Consider the following 18,304-nt stretch of genomic DNA (forward strand, 5'->3'; position numbering starts at 1 on the left):
TACAGTAGGACCTTGTTGTCTATCTATTTTATATATGGTAGTGTATATCTGTTTTTTAAATTAATTTATTGGCTGCATTGGGTCTTCATTGCTGCGCACGGGCTTTCTCTAGTTGCAACAAGCGGGGGCTACTCTTCGTTTCGGTGCGTGGGCTTCTCATTGTAGTGGCTTCTCTTGTTGCAGAGCACAGGTTTAGTTTCTCCACAGTGTGTGGACTCTTCCCAGACCAGGGCTCGAACCCGTGTCCCCTGAAATTGCAGGTGGATTCCTAACCACTGCGCCATCAGGGAAGCCCTGGCAGTGTATATCTGTTAATCACAAATTCCTAATTTATCCCTCCTTCCTTTCCCCTTTGGTAACCATAAATTTGTTTTCCATGTCTGTAAGTCTGTTTCTGTTTTGTAAATAAGTTTATTTGTATAATATTTTTTTAGATTCCACATATAAGCTATATCATGTGATATTTTTCTTTCACATACTTCACTTAGTGTGATAATCTCTAGGTCTATCTATGTTGCTGGAAGGAAGTTTTCTTATTGCCTCTCTTCTTAGTAATGTAGGACTAAGACCAGTAGCTGAAGTGAAGATTGGAGTGGGTATAATGAGGAGAGAGTGGAAGTATGCAATAGTTACCAAGAAGAGTGGGAGTGTGCTAGTAAGAAAAACAGCATGGTGTATGTTTTAGCCTAATTTATTTTGGAAATATGAATATGTTCATATAATATTTGTTTTCATAGGCTGATTAAATGAACCAAAACTGTAGGTTTTTTTGCCTAACACTTTGAAGACAGAAAGGGATATTTCAAAAAAGACTAAAAGAGGGCTTCCCTGGTGGCACAGTGCTTAAGACTCCGTGCTCCCAATGAAGGGGGCCTGGGTTTGATCCCTGGTCAGGGAACTAGATCCCACATACATGCCACAACTAAGGAGCCCACAAGCCACAAGTAAGACCCGGCACAACCAAATAAATAAATAAAACAAATATTTTTTTAAACAAAGACTAAAAAAGTGCTATTGGAGTTCAGAGAAAAGATACAGCCTAAGATTATGCAGAAGAGATTATAAATTAAGAGTATGGATAGACTGTAGTTAAGATAGCGTTTGAGAAAGATCCTTCCAGGTGGAGCAGAACATAAGCACCTGGAAAGTGCAGGGCTGTAAGTGGGAGAGGCTGCAAAGTGAGGCTGTTTCGTGAGGAAACCATGTGAACAAAGTCCTGATGTGGGAATGTGGGCAGTGTGTTAAGGAGAATATGAAAATGTCCAACTTTCCTGAAATAAGTATCTATAAAACTGGAAAGTAAGAAACGAGAATGAAAACGTAGATATGCAAGATATCAAAGCAGGTTTTGGATGCCCGACTAAGAAAGTTAGGACTTCACAAATTGAACAGGAAAGATACTGGAAAAAAACAAAACAAATCAAACAAACAAATAAAAATCTTTGAACATAGTAGTGATATCAGTGCTCCTTACATTGAGAAACCTAGTCTGCCAATAACATGTGTTAGAAGTGGGGAAAATTAGAAGCCAAAAGTCCTTCTGAAAGATAATTACAATATTCCAGGGTAATAAGGATCTGAAATCAAGGAATGACCCATAGAATCAAGGGAAGAAGGTTCAGGTGTGAGAAATAGGTGAAAATTAGATGCCTTATGTAATCTAGATTAAACAGAAAAGGTAGTTTTAAAAATATAACTAATTCATAATACAGAACTCTTCTTAAAACCTTTGAGCTCTTGAAAAATAAATTTATATTTTGGCATTGGCGGGGGAAGAAGCTTGGTAGAATAGAATAGACTATTACTTAATTGACCTTTCCTGTGTTAGTCATCTGAGGGCAGTGACTTTTCCAACTTGCTAAAGGCATTTGAAACTATTACTCCAAAGCACTTGAATGAATAGCCCTTTCAAATGACAGCTATAGATCTAATATGGTAAAAAGCAGACTGTCAGCCACTTCAAAATAGCCTTCTAAAGTCATTTATTGATTTGGTTAGATTTAGAAGTTAATTTTTCCTAGAAGTAGCCCCCAGACCTAAGCCAGTGCAATGCAACCTAAACCTACCGTGTAGTATATAACATTTCTATGGAGAAGGCATATTTAGCTCTCTCACGATGGTATAAGGAGAGGGCTCCTAGCAGTGTTGGGTTCCGGTCCTTTCTCCCTTCCATATGGTTGGTTGTTAATATGATCTAGGAGATGAGGCTTTGTGCACAGGGGTGAGGCTAAGAGGAGGCTGGGTCCTGAATAGAAGCTTTTGGAAATAAGGAGATGATTGGAACCAGGTTCAGCCCCCGAGTCTCACCCAGTATTTTCTTCCTTTAACCATTTTTTTTCACATTCTTTATATGTTTAGAAAGTGGTTAAAGTGACGTGACATAATTACTCGTCATAAGCAGAAAGATAATGGCATGTTTTTATCATTCTCCTTCACCCAAATTCCATAAAAGAGGAGAGGTTTTACAACTTCCTTGGCATTTATTTATGCAAGATGTTCCAGCAAGGTAGACTAGCAGCTCTCACGTTGAAAATGAGGCTGCAACGAATGTTTTAATGCAGTACTTTTCAGATAACATATACTTAATAACATCCAATGATTGCTTGCAGAGAAAATAGTTTGCTGAAACCAGCTGTAGAAGAAATCCAAATGGTATTCTTTCAGAATGCAAATGTTTCTTGTGTTACCTGCTGTGAAGACTCTACTAAACATTCTGTTCCAAGAAAGGTCTTGAACAAAGTGTATATTCAGTGAAAGTAGAGATCCAGGTGGAAATTCAGAAATGTTATTTTTATTTTGCCTACCAATTACATTGATTTTTTGCCCAAATGTAGATCCAAGGATTAAGGATTTTTTTTTCAGGTGACTTTGTGAAGCAGCAGGCATGTGCATTTATAAATAAAAACACAAGTTAGGGCAATCATGTTAATTTTGTGCAAACATTCAGTAAGTATTTTCTTTAAGCATTAAAAAATTATGTAAGTTGTGGATTGCCTCAATGAAATTCATCCTTACCAGTCTTCGAGTTCTGGAACTAACATGGAGATAGGTCTTTATCTCGGTGATTCACTACAGGAAGGAAAATAATAAGTTGGTCATAGCATCACCATCTGAGTTAGATGAAAATATCTTTGCATCTTTCACTGACCTCAGAATAGAATGAGTATTTTGTCTTTCAAAATTGCAGTTTCATTTATTTAAGTAATATGCTAAATGAATACTAATTTACTCAGATTCAATTTTCAAACTTGCACACACTAATTTACAAAAGAAAGTTTGGTAACTATTAATTACAAAACATCATAAACATTTAATTCACATAATTACATTTACCAAGTAACTACAGCAATTGTAAAACATCACTTAATTTAAAAAATTTAACGTATAGATGTGTCAAAACAAGTTGAGACCCTCCTTGCTTTAATCATTGTATTATGATCATCATAGCAACCAAACAAGTATCATATTTGAGCATCCATATGATATTGCAAACTTATGATAGAATACTGGCACAAAGAAGTTATAGACCATGCTAAAAAAGTAGTACATTATAATGCCAAACTTTAAAAAAAAAAATTAAACATTTTTTGGGGGTAAATAACTAGTTTTAAAATGTTTCAGTTTTTCTTGTTTTCTAGTTCATTCTATGATGGTGAGATTTGGATTTGCCTTAGGTTAGGCCTAATTTTGTTTTTGCTACTTGCTTATTTGGCATTTTACAAAATATAAATTCAGCATATCCTTTGTACAGGATCAAAAACATTGGAAATCTGAGCCTGGAGAAACAACAGTGGTGACTTTGAGAAGGTGAAAACCTCACCTTATTCTCACCTATTCCATCACATCTCACCCTACACTGCCACTGGGAAATGTGAGAAGAGAAGGGTGGCAAAGAAAGTAAGTAAGCCAAGGCACTTATAAACTATATCCTTCTCTCTCTCTCTCTCTCTCTCTCTCACACACACACACACACACACACACACACACACACACATGCACACACAGCTTTAACCCGCAAAGAAAATCCACACATCATTACAAACACCTAGATACGTTACTTGGAAGAGGGAAGTTTTGTTTTGGACTTAGGGAGATCAGTTCATCTGAGGAAAGACAAGTATAAGTTATGTGAACATACTAATTGAATATAGTCAAGGACAATTGGCTCTTTTACACCCCTACCGGTCTATTTCTCTCCATCAGACTTCTTTATACTCTGTTAGTCTTATTTAACCCCAGATCAACACTATATGTGGTCCACTTTTCAATTTAATAAGTAGTAACAACAAAATATATCAATCAATGAGTGTATATGGTAGTCTGAGCATTACCTTTCTTTAACAGAACGAACTCAAAATATATCTGCTGATATGATTGATGGCAAAACTGAGCCTGTGAGAATACCACTTATTTTTTGTACTGTGTAAAAGTATGCTGTATAAAAGTAGATTTTAAGTATAATACACACACACGTTAAGTACACACATACGTACAACTGGAGTGATGGTACTAAAGCTTTCAGCACATTACGGTCATCATAGTTTACATGCACATTCTGTCCCCTGGGTAGGTGCTAGTTAGGCATTTGTCAATCGGGAGGAGGAGAAGGCCTCTGAAAGGAGGAGGGAGACCAAGCGGGAGAGGCGGACACATCAGAATGCGTCGCCGCTGAGTATATGCGCTGTTTCTCACCAACCAATTATCGAAAAGATTTTATGAGCAAAAAGAGTTCTCATTCTTTACTGATCGTCTCTCCATCTTATTTTCCTTATCCCACCTCTCCTTTGACATTTTCTAATGACTTATTCCTTTTTTCCCCAAAATAAAAATTTAATATCACACTACCAACCAGGACACACTCTAAAACTCATTGTTCAATTCAATATGCTAAGATTTTTTTCAATAGTAAATGCTCAACTACTTTTTGAGCTCTAAGGCTCTAAACATTTTACATGCAGTGTCTACGTACTTAATCCTCATCAAGGTCAACTAAATTATGTTTTCTTTCAAACAACAAAAAACTACTCTTTGCTGAGTTTCTCAATCTTTGTCTTAGTTATGAAACCTGGCAAGCTATTTACAATGTATTCAAATTCTCCATTCAAAAATTTGCAAGAATATCAGAACTAGAATGATAACTCTTGAGGTTGCTATAGAAAATTGTGGAACTTTAGGTTTGGCATTTATTGATCCAAACATGCTTATTTATAGACAGTAAACTGAGGGTCAGAATGGTTTGCCCAAGGTTGCACTGTTAGCTAATTGGATGATCTTGAACTAGAATCCATTTTGTGCTAATTCTATCACCTAGCACAACCTCTTTAGCAAATGCTGATTAATGTCTTCATAAACTTTTCTAAAACATACATTTCTACACATAGGAAAATAATCTATTGATTATTTTTGCCTTTATTTCACCTATCAAAACATTGGTTAATAATTATGTGGTCAGGCTTCCCTGGTGGTGCAGTGGTTAAGAATCTGCCTGCCAATGCAGGGGACATGGGTTCGAGCCCTGGTCCGGGAAGATCCCACATGCCGTGGAGTAACTAAGCCCATGTGCCACAACTACTGAGCCTGCGCTCTAGAGCCCGCGAGCCACAACTACTGAGCCCGTGTGCCACAACTACTGAAGTCCACACGCCTAGAGCCCATGCTCCGCAACAAGAGAAGCCACCGCAATGAGAAGCTCACGCACCGCAACAAAGAGTAGCCCCCGCTCGCTGCAACGAGAGAAAGCCCGCACGAAGCAATGAAGACCCAACACAGCCATAAATAAATAAAATAATTAAAAATAATAATAATAATTATGTGGTCATAACATATATGATTTCTAAAACGAAAATTTATTTTTAAACTACCTTAACTATACAAGATAGGCTTACTCCTCTTTTATTCAGTTCATGCTTTTAGTAAATTCCTCAAATCACTGTCATTTGACACTCCAGAGTTAATTAGAAATCATCCATATGTGCATAAATATTTTAGAATCATTAGGAGTTCACACAGGAAAGGTACAGTGATGAAAGATTCCAGGTAACTAGAAGCAAAGCATAAGTCTGAAATGAATAAAATTGTATCATTGACTATACCTTCTTTTACATTAGTAACCGGTTTGAGGAGTTAATTAGAATATCTACAATAGATACAAAAATAAATATTCAATAGGATTAAAGATTATTTTGAAAGAAACCGTATTTAGAGATGGAAAATTTTTCTAAAGTAACAGAGGGCAAAAAAATTTTTTTAAAAGCTACTAATTTAACTTATGCCTAGCGTTACTCCATCTAATTTGTTTGATCTTCCAATACTGTAAGTTATGCATCAACATATCATCCGCAGAGCTATTAGGCTTACTGCTCACCGTGGTCTTCAGTAGGATTAGGCCAAAGGATTTTACAAGAGTCACCTCTGCTTTTATTCACTTATTCATTCATCAAATGTTATGTTGAATGCCTACTATGACTCGGACAGTACTGCATATGCTAGAGATAAAAGGTGAGTTAAAACAATTTCTCAACAGTTGGTTTAGTTGAGAGACAGATACTATCAAATTAACTCTCAAATAAATGTAAAATTAGAACTGTGATAAGTGTTGGGAAGCAAGGTTTATGATGCTAAGAAAAATTAGCTACGGGATTCCATGATTCTCTACTGTCCCCTCTCAGAATCTCACGCACAGCGATCATCAGTGCTGTTCAACCAAGGAGGATGAATAGGCTTAAAGCAAGTTTAAGTAATTTCTGAAAAATTGAGCCACTAACATGAGTTTCTAAAAATGGATGAAAATATAAAGAGAAATGGGACCCAATTCTAAACATTTGTTAGACTGTTTCTAGGATGTAATTCTCTGCCGCTGCTAATCTCTTTTGAAGGCCTTTTCAGATTGAATTCACAATTTTCCCTCTGTCTTTTTCTTTGTTGATATCTTTATAGAGAGGATTCATGTAGCCCACACCTTTAGGTGAAGATAGAAAGCCTGAGCATTTACTTTCATATAATAGATGGATTCTTAACATCAAAACACTTCAAAAGAGCAAAAATGGTGTTTGCTGGAAAACCCCGAAGCTCAGACCAGCAGTGTGTAGCTATTAAACTAGTACTTTTCCTGAAGCAGATTTCAGAGCTAATTGTTTCTTCTTCTGAGAAATATGGTACCTGTGTGGTCTCTTCACTTTTCAGCTTTGTTATGGGCTGAGCTTTAAAAAACAAAGAAAAGTCTGTGAATTGTATGTATGTGCATGTGTGAGTGTGTTTGTGACATTTGACATTTGAAAAATATCCCTCCTTTTAATATCAAAAATTTGTACAGTTGGAGTAAATTAACCTTTGTTCAATGATTTATCAAAGATAACATTTTTGATTTTAAAACTTCAGCTTTGTTAACAAGATTTTCTTCCAAAACCTAATTTATAAATTTGTATTATTACTTTCAAAACATTCACTATTTATTATTTGTTCTTAGGTATTTTTCATTCCACTCAATTTATATCAAATTTATACCATGTGATTGCATTTCAGGCAAAATATCTGTTAAATGAAACTTCATGAAGTAATGGTATGTACAGTGTATTAGGCAGAATCATGACTTGCCTAAATTTTGCCCATAAGAAAGCTTATTTTGTGAACTATTAAAAGAACTGTTTTCTATTCTTGCAAATTTATCCTAGAAGTTATTAATTATTAGTTTATAGCAAAACATATTAGAATACATTTAGAATACATTTACATAGTGTGCTTAATTTATAAACACACATATAGATAATTAAAAAGTGTTTTTGTTAGCAATAGTAGCATGGGAAAAGACTTTACAGACTTCTGAATAATTTCTACAAATGCTGAAAGTAACCAAAGAGATACTAAGCTTTAACAGTTGAAATTCCTTTGAAAGTATAGTCTGCTAAATTCCAATATGACATTTTTCACCTCACTTATATGCTATCAGCTGACCTAAATATTAATTGCAAGAAAAAAATTACTTTCCAATAAGTTTCAGGTAAGGTTTTTTATTTTTATTTTACTTCCAGAGCATGTGTTTGTTTTTTAAACAGTAACCCTTTAAATTCTGTATCTCTAGGGAACTATTTTCTAATTATTCAATGTATTCAGGCTCCCCTGCATCCGCCACAGTCTGTATTTCTTCACAGATGGATAAAGAATGTTCTTGCCTTTAGTGCTGTGTAATCTTTTAAGAAGGCCAGAGAGGACAGTATTCTGGGGCATTAAACAGAAGATGTTCTCCCTTCAATCATTTAATATAAGCACATGAGGTCTATCACCTTTTGACCCATAGTACTTGATTAGTACTAAAACTGCATCCGATACATATGTTTTATTTTTAATTTTCATTTTGTTTTGCACAACATTATGCTCAACTTAATTTAGTTTACATCAGCAACATTTCTAGATGTGGCTCTCTTTGGCTGCCTTTCAGTCTCATGGGCTATATAAAAAAATACATAAATTATTAAGTTTAGCATCATTGAAAACATGTGCATCCATGTAAAAATGTCATATATTCAGTGGCTACCATCTGTGGCTGTGGTAATATAAACCCATAAACGTGCATAATCCTGTATATTGATTCAAATAAACAAAACTTGTTTGGATACATAACCCTGATATTGTGGTTTGGGTAGGTACCATTTTATTTTGTCAAACATCAAATGGGAAGAGTAATAGAATACACACATTGTTTCGGTTAGTTGGCACTTTCTTCCTCTAACAAACATGATCAGCTCTTTACAGTAAAATCACTGATTCAGCATTGTAGATTGATAGCAACGGGACATTTTTCACATTCCAACATTCGTCATCATTGGAAAATATGCTTTAGTTGTATACATTTTATAATAAAATGTTTGTACTGTTTTATTAATTGTACCTAGGGTGACTTCTCTAGTATCATTTGTTAGGGATGGGAAGAAACAAATGACAAATAAAGAGAAAGATGTTATTTAATTTTAGTCTGGTGAGAATAAGATGATTGTTCCTCTGTTAAATTCTTTCAATTTAACATCTATTTTTTACTAATCATGATTTAAATAGTTATTTCTGCATATAACCCCAAATACAGCATTCTAAGAACTGGTCACACAAGGCACATATACACATTTTACTATGATTCTTTTTTTTATATATATTTATTTATTTTGGCTGCACCGGGTCTTAGCTGTGGCACGCGGGCTTCTTAGTTTTGGCATGTGGAGTCTTAGTTGCAGCAGGCTTGCAGGATCTAGTTCCCTGACCAGGGATTGAACCCGGGCCCCCTGCATTATAAGCGTGGAGTCTTACCCACTGGACCACCAGGGAAGTCCCTTCTTATGATTCTTTTTTGGCCTGTTCATATGACAATAATTTTGTAATTTTTTCCATGGAAAGAATGTTAAAAATCAGTCTTTTCTCTATCGAGGTTATTAAAATTTGTATGTTATTGATAATTTAGGAAAGATCCTTTTAGCTTTCTAACTTGTTATAGCCAAGGTCATATAAACATTTCGGATTATTGCAGGAAATTCTACGAAATTTTTTTTCATAAAAAAGCTGTAAGGTTTTAGGACATTTCAGGTTTTCTTTAACAGTGAATAGTAACTATTCTCAATTGTCCTACACTCATTAACTAGAGCTTGAAATGTACCTGTGCAAATCATAGGCCTTGAACCATAAGCTTCATTAATTTCATATTACATCTACCTCTGTGAAGATCCCATGAAAGAGATGTTATTGTTATTCACATATTAGAAATAAAGACACTGAAGTTTAGAAGCATCAAGAAATTCCCTGCTACTGTCACAGATCAAGTAATATGGAGCATCTTGGATTCAGGGCCAATTTGTTTAATCTGATATGTATCTTTTTATTCCCCCCCAGTTATCTATACCCTTTCGCCATAGTGCTGTGTCTTCTATTTACTTAGAGGCCTTTAAAACTTAGGCCAAACTAGTATTTATTTTTACTCTGTCTAGATACCACTAGGTGATAGTTGCATATGACTGTTATCAAGCCAGACTAATATATTCAGTCATTCATTCATCAAATATATTTGATACTTACTATATGTTTACATACTCCTAGGCTATGGAAAGATAAAAATGAGTGAGAGAGATATGGTCCTTGTTCTCACAGATCTTACAGCCTAGTGAAAATAATGTTTGGAGATTACAGACAAATAATTAAATGAGAAATTAAGATATGTGTTCTGGGACACTGAATTCAACAGAGAATTCAGTACACAAGGAAGTCTGATAAGTGGAGAAAAGTTAATATCATAAAGAAGAGTAAGACCGAGCCAGTAAAATAGAGGATGGCTGAATGAGAGTGTTCTGACTCCCAGGAACTAATATGTGAGGACTCTTCTGTTGTGGTGGTACTTTGCCCAGAAATGTCCTTTGCCAAGAGGTGCCTAAGCAAATACCCATTTATTTGCCAAGGACCAGTAAAAATATTATCTCTTACGAAGTCTTTTATAACACTGCCAAGCAATTAGTTACCTTGATACAGGTGTTTCCTCATTTATACATGGAGGAAATGACTGCCTTTGATGAACTTTTAGCACAATGCTTGCCATAAAGCTGTCATTAATTTTTTTTTTTTTTTTTTGCGGTACGGGGGCCTCTCACTGCTGTGGCCTCTCCCGTTGTGGAGCACAGGCTCCGGACGCGCAGGCTCAGCGGCCATGGGTCACGAGCCCAGCCGCTCCGCGGCATGCGGGATCCTCCCAGACCGGGGCACGAGCCCGCGTCCCCCACATCGGCAGGCGGACCCTCAACCACTGCGCCACCAGGGAAGCCCTGTCGTTAATTATTATTGTTATCATTTACTACTACTAATCTGTGGTCTCACCATTTTCAGCAATCAGCGGTATCATTCATAGCATTGTATGCTTTAATAATAATCGTTAGTTAGCTAATTATTTTGCCATTTACAGATTTGTCCACGAAAAAAGAAGCCATTCCTGGGCATGGCTGAGTGCCCAAATAGTGCCGCCTGGGTAGGAGTCCCAAAGAAAGACAAATTTTTCACTTACTGTAAAAGGGCATTCAGAGATTCTCCTTTGATTGACTTTCCTGCATGAAAAGTGGAGACTTTGTGAAAAAAAAAAATCCTTTAATTGGATAAAAGAAGAGGTCTATAGATTTGGTCTCTAGACTTTTCTGACTGCACACTTTTTTTTTTAAATTGAAACGTAAGGTATTTAATTTTTATTGGAGTGTAGTTTATTTACAGTGTAGTGTTAGTTTCTGCTGTACAGCAAAGTGAATCAGTTATACATATACATATATCCACTTTTTAAAATTCTTTTCCCATATAGATCATTACAGAGTATTGAGTAGAATTCCCTGTGCTATACAATATGTCCTTATTCGTTATCTATTTTATATATAGTAGTGTGTATATGTCAATCCCAATCTCCCAATTTATCCCTTCTCCCTTTGTCCCCCCTGATAAACACAAGTTTGTTTTCTACATCTGTGACTCTACTTCTGTTTTGTAAATAAGTACATTGTACCATTTTTTTAGATTCTATAAGCGATATCATACGATATTTGCCTTTCCCTACCTTACTTTACTTCACTTAGTATGATAATCCCCAGGTCCATCCATGTTGCTGCAAATGTCATTATTTCATTTCTTTTTATGGCCGAGTAATATTCCATTGTATTTATGTATGTACCACATCTTCTTTATCCATTCCTCTGTCAATGGACATTTAGGTGGCTTCCATGTCTTGGCTATTGTAAACAGTGCTGCAATGAACATTGGGGTACATGTATCCTTTTGGATTATGGTTTTTCAGGTTATATACCCAGGAGTGAGATTGCTGGATTGTAGTTCTATTTTTAGTTTTTTAAGGACCCTCCATATTGTTCTCCATAGGGGTTGTATCAATTTACATTCCCACCAACAGTATAGAAGTGTTAACTTTTCTCCACACCCTCTCCAGCATTTACTGTTTGCAGACTTTTTGATGATGAGGCTGCATACTTCTGAGTAAAAACAATCTGAAAATATCCCAACACATATATATTAATAAATGATATACATTTACTACTGTATTAATACACTATGAAGTATGAATAAAACATTCATAAAATAGGAATTAGGAATAAAATAATTATTAAACATTTTAATGTACTTTTTACTTTTTCATTGGAAGCATACCATTAACTCTCTATGATTTGACTCCATATTTCACATAGTCTTGAAAATTTTGGATACTTTTATGATTCCTTGACATATCTGATGAGATCATCATTGATTTTACTTCATGATTTGCAGTTCAAAGGGTTTACACTTGGTGAAGTTATGTCAGCTCTGCTACCTTTTTTGTATTTCATTTGTGTTTGTAGTAGTGCTATAATCTTCAAAATCAGCTTTAAGGAAATAATTTAATGGTCAATTTACTTTAAATATACATAAAAGTTGGAATACTGTATTTCTGTCATGAACAAGTAGGGTTTAAGGACCCTACTTTAAAGACCAATGTCCTATAATTTTATTTACCATCTGCAGTTAGAGACTATATTATGAGATTTTAAAGATTTTATCCTTCAGGAGACTTTTTTAAAATATGGGAATTCCCAGGTCCTCACTACCATAGATTTGATTCAATAGGTCCTGGGTGGACCCCATGATGTGCATTTTTAAAATACTCATGAAGCGATTCTGAAATACACTTGAAATAGAGAAGTAGAATATATGGATTCTAGAACTGTCTATGCACTTACTTTGGAAATTCTCCTCTATACTTCTTAATTATGATTAATTGTATAACTGTAAGTAGAATAGGGTCCACGTTCACATCTCAAGGGGTATACAGGTTAGAAGGCCACATCCTCTGTAGATCCAGGCTTTCGTGGTGAGAAGCCCTAGGGGAAAGAGGATGTAGTAGTAGCTGCCAGAGGAAAAGAAGGTAGCTTGCTCTATAGAGCCCAGAGAGAAAAAGAAAAGGAGCCCTTTGGGGCATGAAGAGGTTTCTACTACTGAATAGCAGAATGCGTTATGAGGGCTTCTTGGCCAATGACCTCAATGAATTAGAGCTCAGAATGGACACTGGTCATATTCTATTCATGTTTGTATTTCAAGTAGTTTATCCATACCTAGTACACGTTAGTTCATGAATACGGGATGAAGGATATTCTTATTTGCTCAGCAATATATTACCAATTCTATAGTTATTCTCTATCATATAATAATTATATGCAAGTTCAGTTAATTTCATAGATCCAATATATCTAGTAAAAGTAATTAGATAATTAGATGAAAATATCTATTTTAAAATAAGATTCCTAATAGAAGTATACAGTGTCATAATACATGCATCCACACATAGGTATGCACTTGCAGGAAAGCTATTCCAGATGGTAGAAGTCTTTCAATGATGTGAGTAGGAAAAGAATATATCCTTATCATTGGAGAGATAGTAATACTGGTGGAATATTTGCATAATTCTGTAATTAGGCATGCAAAGTATTTCCTATTATACCTAGCATGTGGTTTAACCGTCTCAAAGGAAATTTGTGAAAGAAAAGTAATTATTGAAAATACTTTGAATTATATATTATTAATACAGAAGTAAAAAACACACTTGAAGTCTCCCACAACTGGCTCAGGATTTTTTCATCAATATTATCTCAATTTTGTCAATAGGAAATTTCAAGTCATCAAGGCTTAAATATGTTATCTGCTATGTCATTAGCAAATTATCAGTAATCTCCCTCTCAAATATATTTGTTTCTAAATTTAAAGATAAAAACAGTACTTATAAAAAATTATTTAATGTCATCTTATTCTTTCAGGTGCTATATTCTTTACATTAACAACTAGCAATATACCCTAGATGTTCTGAGTCAGATCTGGACACCATGTGTCGTGGCCATGTACCTAAACAATTCACTCCTTTAGTGACACTTTGGTTTCTTGGCTATATCAACAAGTCAGCTTAGAAACATTTCAATAAAAATTACATGTGGGTGGCAGAGTTTCAGGGTCAATTTTTTTTTATCTCTGGTCAAAGTTCTATTCATAAATTTACATTCAATTTATCATTATGTTATTTCTGGCCACACGTCTCCCAAAGAGAAACAAACAAAAAAAATGTTTATTGGCACCTAGTCTTTCCTCATTTTGATTCACGCTTGTTGAATGGCTCAAGTCAGTCATATATTATCGGAAGAAAAAAAATGGTTTCTGATTGAAAAAGCCTGAGATTTTATCTCAGTTCTGCACACTGGTTACTGTGTAACTTGGAGCAACTCATTTAACCTCTCTGGGTTTTAGCTTTCTTGTATGTGAAATTAAGATAACAATAATACCTGCCTTATCTGCATTTTCTTATACTTAGAAGGAATTAAAAAGATAGTAGAGATATATATGGGCTTTGTAACATTTAAAGGAGACTACAAATTTAAAATTAATGTTTTACTCTTGCCTGATAAAGAGACAGTGCTGTTTGAAAGACAGCTATTGAGACGGTGTTGACACAGAATGAAAGGAGCTCTTTCCTTCTTTGATCCAAGTAGAGCGATCACTTAAACTCAGGGTACAATCAGTTGGTTCAGGTCAGAGGGGCCAAGACCCGATTATGGAGAATCATGTTGCACAAACTGTAGGACAAAGATTTCAACAGAAAACTGGGTCAGAGTGGTGAATAAGTCAGAGCAGCAAACTACACTTCTTTTTTTAAATAAAGGTCAGGGTCAGGCAGAAAAGTGATGGGAGAGTCCAGAGGGCCTTTGGCCTCAGATCTTTTCAGGAAGACCTACACTTCAATATCATGACCCCAGCAGGGAAATAGTCAAAACTAGCATGGATCTCATTTAACCATCATTTAGAAGAAACGATGAGTCCTTGTCTAAACTGTCCATTAATTAACCAGGCAGTTTCATCTTGGACAAAAGATGCCCATGTTAGGAAGAGAAGAAAATATTAGTAAAAAGCAACTCAATAAAGAATATGAATAAAATGCAAATTAAATGAAAAAGGAGGTAAAATAGAAATGCAGATAACACTCTGTTGCTTGAAGTCGAAACTGCATCATTTTAATAGTTAAGACTCCAACGTACCCTCACATTACAGCTGAGAAGAGCAAGCCTTGAGAGGAATAGATCATATGCTAAAGTCCACATACCTACCAGGATTTGAAAACTTTTATCTGTTGTCAGACCTTGTGGTCTTGAATTCTACATCATACTATCCAAGCTGGTTGTCAAGATGCTCTCATTTGGTGATCACCAATGATAGTTTATGATGTTTGGTGTTCTCAAAATATAAGTAAATATAAAACAGATAGTGCTCACTTCGGCAGCACATATACTAAAATTGGAACGATACAGAGGAGATTAGCATGGCCCCTGCGCAAGGATGACACGCAAATTCGTGAAACGTTCCATAATTTTTTCTCTAATAATTAGTGACAAAAAAAAAAACAGAAAAAACAGATAGCTAAGTGTGTAACAGCTCAATTCCTCATATTATATCACATGAAACGTATACACAACACATACAAATCTCTCATGTAAAATGTCAAATAATGCTATAGGTATCTTCGGAAAAAGCAGGAGGGAAAATCTATATTAAAATAAACTTAGAAATCAGTGTTATGAATAGCACAAAAAAAGTAAAGAAATTATAACGCTGACTTAAATGTCAAATTCCCTTTTTACAAAAACCATATTCTATAATTATAAAGTTTCAACCTGGATTCTTTTTTATGCCTCTCAAATTCATCGCATGTAGGTTAATAGCCATCAAGCAAGTCTTTCCTGAAGGCATGAAACAGAGGCAAACAAATATAATCATTGCAGATAATAAAACTCCTAAGGTTGCAGTGAGGTTTGGAAATCCCCAATCAAATTTAGCTGTATATTCTCAAGATGTGTACATTTCTAGTCCAATTATCCTAATGTGTGTTCTCATTTATAGACTACACACCCTTAAAACTAAAAAAAACTGAACGTCTTTATCTCTCAAATTTATTTTGCTACCACTTTCACCCACTGAGAAGCTAAACATTTTCTTGTGTTTATGCTTTCTACAGTGAGTTGACCTTTCATTGAAACTAAGCTCTTTTCTAAGTAGCTAGAGATAAAATTGGAATTTTGTATTTAAATTTCAAATTACTTTAATGGAGAAAAATTACCTAAGGTGGGTGTTTGGAGATAGGTAGAAATTAACCATTCCAACGCAATGCCTGTATTAATAAATAGTCTCTCCTCGCCCCCCTTTCTCCTTCGCTACACACACACAAACACACACACACGCACACGCACACACACACACACACAGGCTGACTAATAACTAAAGTTAAATTGACCTGTCATTTCCCTTTTTTTCTTTTCCACTGACTTTTTTTGAAAGATAAATTCAGTTGATTCACTTTTCTGTGTATGGAGCAACTGAGCTGTTGTAAAGACATGGGTAGAATTAATTGATGCTTTCAAGGCTGAATTTGAGAAAATGTTTATTTTCCCACCCTTGACCAGTCATGACATAAGTAGCCCTCCTCTCTGCTTCACGGGAGGGAAGGACTTACCCTGAACTGCATTTTGGTCTCCAGAGGAGCTCCTGCACTGGGAGAACACCATCGGTGAGGAATGTGACCCTAGCCTAGGGGCTGGGAGCTAACTATAAATTTGTACTTCTGCTGCCTCTGCCATGCTGTTCAGGGAAAATTTCCTAATACTACAGTGATAAGTGAGAAAAGGGCTGGTGCAAATGTCATAGTCTCTTAAAAATTATTTATGGGTCAACAGATTTTGGCCTAACTTCTTGATAGCACTTGATAGGGGAAGCTATGCCTTTTACTTCAGAAGCACACTAATGGCCTGGCTTTTCATTTCCATAAAAACCACACAAATTGGACTGTTTAGAAATTACTGAATATTAGAGCGTAAAGGGATAACTTTACCTTTATTTTTACTTTATAGGTGAAGGAACTGAAGTCCAGAAAATTTAAGTAACTTGTCTAAATACCTGCAGTCATCCAGAGGTAGGGGAAACCCTGGAATCCTGGTAGGTGATTGGTGCCGTGTTCTTTACAGCACAATTCTTCTTCTCAGAGAAATGCTAGGTCACTTTGTAACTTAGAGTACATGGCTTCACATTTTAGTGGAAACATGGAGTGGGAATGTTATAGCTGAAAGAATCAATAAGTATACAGTTCATCTAGTGGAATTTCTTCATTTGCAGTTAAGAAAACTGAGGCACAGAAAACTTGCATAAAGCAGCAGCAAAGTTGCCTAAAGTGATGGATGTAGAAGGAGAATATGCACATTTTAACTAATCCCCTCTTAGCTGTATCATTGTTTAGTAGATTATTTTGTTCACACGTTAGCAAAAACTCAGTCATACCTATGCTCATCCCTTCTCCTCTTTGTTCCAGTACTCTACCTTTTTCCCTGCCTCAAGTCATTATTTGAGTATTATGGAGAACAGTATTTGTTAGTGTAAGGATGATTTCTTAAATAACCCCCAAATTCCCATGTCTTAACACAATTAATTATGGCTCACATATCAGTCAGCTGGATACAGTTGTTCCCAGTCAGTGGGCAATTTCATTCTGTGTGGATATTTGGGGAATCAGGCTTCTTCTCTCTTGTGGCTCCTTCATCCCCTAAAGTCTGGAATCCTGTGCATCCAGCTGGTAGAAAAGACAGGGAAAGTGGAGATGACACACCTCTTTTCAATGCTTTGGTCCATAATAAGCACACATCAATTCTTTTGTGTTTCATTAGGACAAACTAACATACATCCCCTTCCATGTGCAAGGAGGACGGGACTGAAATTTTCAGTGATAACTCTGCATGTTTAATGGAAGGACACAGATTTCTATAGACAGCTATCCATTTCTAGCGAAATAGTACATAAGTAAAGTGCTTCAATATTCTTGAGTTTTAGCTTTGCCTACTAATGAGTCATTCCAAATATCACTTCCTAAAGGACACATAGTAGACTTTGGGCTCATATTCAGGCTTTGGACCTTATAATGTAAATTTTCTAAAACAGTTCTGCTTGCTATGGTTTTTGTTTCAGTATAACAGGAACATGTATGAAATGAAATTCATTATTTTATGTTAAAACTAATTAATCTCTACCTCTAACTAGCAATTCACATGATGGGCCTCTCATTATACCACAGACAACTGTTATATTTGACTAGTTTCCATACAGACTCAGTCATGTCTTACTAAATACACAAATTCACATTTTCACTAGAGCATAATAAAAAGGACCCCTCCAACTAATAAATGTAGAACATGAGTTTTTATATTTCCTCAACCTGAAGACCAAATGACCTTTATGC

General features: G+C 35.5%; 1 non-coding gene across 1 annotated transcript; it reads left to right on the forward strand.

Moving 5' to 3' along the window:
• Nucleotides 1-15,291: 15,291 nt before the first annotated feature.
• On the forward strand, nucleotides 15,292-15,398 carry LOC114902163. Its single transcript, XR_003795388.1, has one exon. It is a non-coding gene; the product is annotated as a U6 spliceosomal RNA (small nuclear RNA).
• Nucleotides 15,399-18,304: the final 2,906 nt, after the last annotated feature.

The sequence above is a fragment of the Monodon monoceros genome, unplaced genomic scaffold (assembly GCF_005190385.1).
Source record: "Monodon monoceros isolate NGI ecotype Baffin Bay Population unplaced genomic scaffold, NGI_Narwhal_1 Super_Scaffold_2, whole genome shotgun sequence".
In the NCBI taxonomy this organism is placed as follows: domain Eukaryota; kingdom Metazoa; phylum Chordata; class Mammalia; order Artiodactyla; family Monodontidae; genus Monodon; species Monodon monoceros.